The sequence below is a fragment of the Stylophora pistillata genome, chromosome 4 (genome assembly GCF_964205215.1).
Source record: "Stylophora pistillata chromosome 4, jaStyPist1.2, whole genome shotgun sequence".
NCBI classification, from domain to species: Eukaryota; Metazoa; Cnidaria; class Anthozoa; order Scleractinia; family Pocilloporidae; genus Stylophora; species Stylophora pistillata.
The window spans coordinates 42,778,452-42,781,368 of record NC_142522.1 but is presented as its reverse complement, the minus strand read 5'-3'; the positions used below and the strand labels follow the sequence as shown (position 1 = coordinate 42,781,368).

At 37.0% G+C, this 2,917-nt stretch overlaps 1 long non-coding RNA gene across 7 annotated transcripts in view; it reads right to left on the bottom strand.

Annotated features, from left to right (window-relative positions):
- Positions 1-850: 850 nt before the first annotated feature.
- The window catches only part of LOC148733851 (uncharacterized), a 17,148-nt gene continuing 15,081 nt past the window's right edge, over positions 851-2,917 (bottom strand). For all 7 annotated transcript variants that reach the window (XR_016000754.1, XR_016000756.1, XR_016000757.1 and 4 more), the window contains one exon: positions 851-2,917. This exon is cut by the window's right edge and continues 257 nt beyond it. This is a non-coding gene — a long non-coding RNA (uncharacterized LOC148733851).

Here is a 2,917-nt window from a genome sequence, read left to right as displayed (position 1 = left end):
GCAAAAAATTTGTCACCTCCTTTCGGCAGAAGTTTGTCACCATAGTAACCGACACGTATCATTCGTTTCAAACTGTACAAGTGAATAATTAGCCACGTCTATAAAGTTGAGTTTCTTATACAGCCTCATACAACCAAATCAGCGAATATTCAGAAGTGCTTTGGCTCCCACCTAAAAATGCTGAAAACTCGAAAGCTACAAAAAGTTTGGGCACAATTTATTTTTATATCTATACATATTTTTACTTCAATGATAATTACTGGATTATAAGCGTACATAATCAGAAGTGGTAGGAAACTCAACTATCAGACTCAAGATGAATTGGATAGCAACAAAAACCTAATGGCTTTTTGAAGTTTTTTCAAAGAATGTTCGCCATAGGACCCTTTCGGGAGGATGAAAAATGTTGTCACATATCCGGGAAACACCCTTTCAGAAATAGCATGGGTCGGAAAAATTTAAAACATACGATCTAATGGTTTTATTTCTGGAGAAGACAATCTGTAAGGTCAGTTTAGTTTAGTACATAAACTACCCGAAATTACATATTTTCACGATGCCAACGAGGTAGAATGTGACTAGTTTTTAAGCAGTTCATTGCAGTTAAACTGGTGTTCACCATCCGCTAACCTTCTTTTAAAAGGCCATTCATTTAATGGCCATGTTTATGAGTCATTCGTGATTCTTAGAGCGGGCCTTAACAAAGCTTCAAATCAAATAGTCTACAGTAGATCTCCGGTGAAACTTGTCTCCTTGTTCTTTTACAAATTATAATTAACTTTGAGCTCATTGTATTTATTGAATGACTCTATAGCTATTTCCAATTAACAATCAAAAAGCAAATACTGACAAGAAGGAATAAATTTATTGATCTTTGGCAAAAGTTTTGCTGAAACTTACAATTTAGACCGGCGAGTCACGGAAACTCATAGATGTCTTCCCTAACTTATTCAAATCAATTGAAGGAAACTGTAAATAAGTCGTGGATACATTGCGTTTGAATGAGTTTTGAAGATAATTAAATTCCAGTGGGTAGTGTTTAGACATTTCGCTACTGTTATATAGAGTTACCTGTGCTGTAACACGGCGTGCCCGCTGGTGTAGATTAAATAAACTGTTAACTTTATCTGCACTTATCTGGGTATTAACAGGCCATCATTACACAATGGGTGATTCCTGGATCCATTTGAAACTACTTGGTATTACTTTGAAATACTGGGCCGATGCTGGGTGAATGGTCAGAATTCACATTTTAGCTATCGGTCAGTACAAAACACGGACTGAAAACCGGGTACAAATGCAGACTAGGTAGAAAATGTAGACTGGGCACAGAATGCAGACTAGAAATTTTTAAAAATGTTATTTCCCCTGATACATTGATAACATATGTCAGTAATCTTACAACTTACCGAGTGTCACGCAATAGCCTTGTAGTAATCACTTTCATGATCATTTACACTATTTCGGAATATTCCTGGCCCGTTTCCTCGCATAGTTTGTTTTAAACAAAGTAACCACTGAATGCTGTTTTTAAGAAAGCGGCCACTTTCGTTCTCAAATAGAGTTTCAAGCTATCGTATTGTCTCATTTCACGTACGAGATGTCAGTATTGCAAAAAAAAAAAAAAAAAAAAAGACAGCTTTTGTATGTGTTACGAACTCTTAACCTAAGGCGATATGAGTATATTTTCATTTTGTTGACAAAAAATGCGGACTTAGACCAAAACTGTTCCTTGAACTTAATATATTTTTACCGTTCAGGGGTGTACACACAATGATTTTCACAAATTAATTTTTGCAAGGTCACCAAACAGATGAGAGGTAAAACCATCAGAAAATTAAACAATTCGCCAGTCACGAAGACAACGCTTCGCTTTCGCTTTCCCCTATATAAAAAATTCGTCGGTTACTTGTTTTAGCGATAGATAACGATATAGATATTGACGGCTCGCATTGAGAAGAATGAAGGCTTGAAAATGTATTTAAAAACGATTGTGTCCTGGACGCTTTGTTAAAAACAAAATATACCGGTGAGCAGCGTGGAATATTCCACAATAATGCAAATGATGGCGAAAGATGATCACGGAAAAGCGATTGCATTAAGCGTCTTCAGCTCGCAGCGAGAAGAATAAGGACTTGAAATTGTAGTTAAGAATGACTGCGGCCTGGACGCTTTGTTAAAAATCAAATATATTTGGGAACGGCGAGGAATATTCCACAATAATGCAAATGATGGCGAAAGATGATCGCGGAAAAGCGATTGCATTAAGCGTCTTCACTCATAGTTACACCTTTAGTCTTTCAAAGAGCTTTAACTCCGTTACACATGTTCTGAAATGAGATAGAGGCGTTCCCGTATAATTTTGGAAGGTCGCTATCAATTGGTCTGCCGTCGATATATCGATTTGTTTACATCTGAGTGAGTGACGCATTTGCATAGTCTGCCCATTCTAATTGTCGTTTGTACGTTTCGCGTACCCACGACTTACAAATTGTTTGAGTATTTCAATAAATTTACCACTAAACTTGCTTTCCACCTAACACGCAAATTACAGCATTTTACTCCGCTTGGAGTAGAAGGGCCCGAGAGCCTCCTGAAAACTTCTAAAACGATTTTGAAACAATCAAACAGGTAAATTAAAGAAAATTGCCTCTTCCCACCCTCTACCCCTACCGTCGACTCTAACTCCAAATTAAACACAGCCGGTTGAATAAACGATCGCGCGCTTCTTAACGTTAACTCGCCCTAACATGTTGCCTGTACTGTAGGCTAAAGCTAAGCTAAACTGAAGCTATCTTTTTAAATTAGATTTTGTGCCAGTAGCGGCCAAAAATTCAAAGATATGCTTATAAAAAATTATCGATAATAATGATCACTGAATTAGTTTGCTATCATAACTATTTAAGGTGACCTGCTA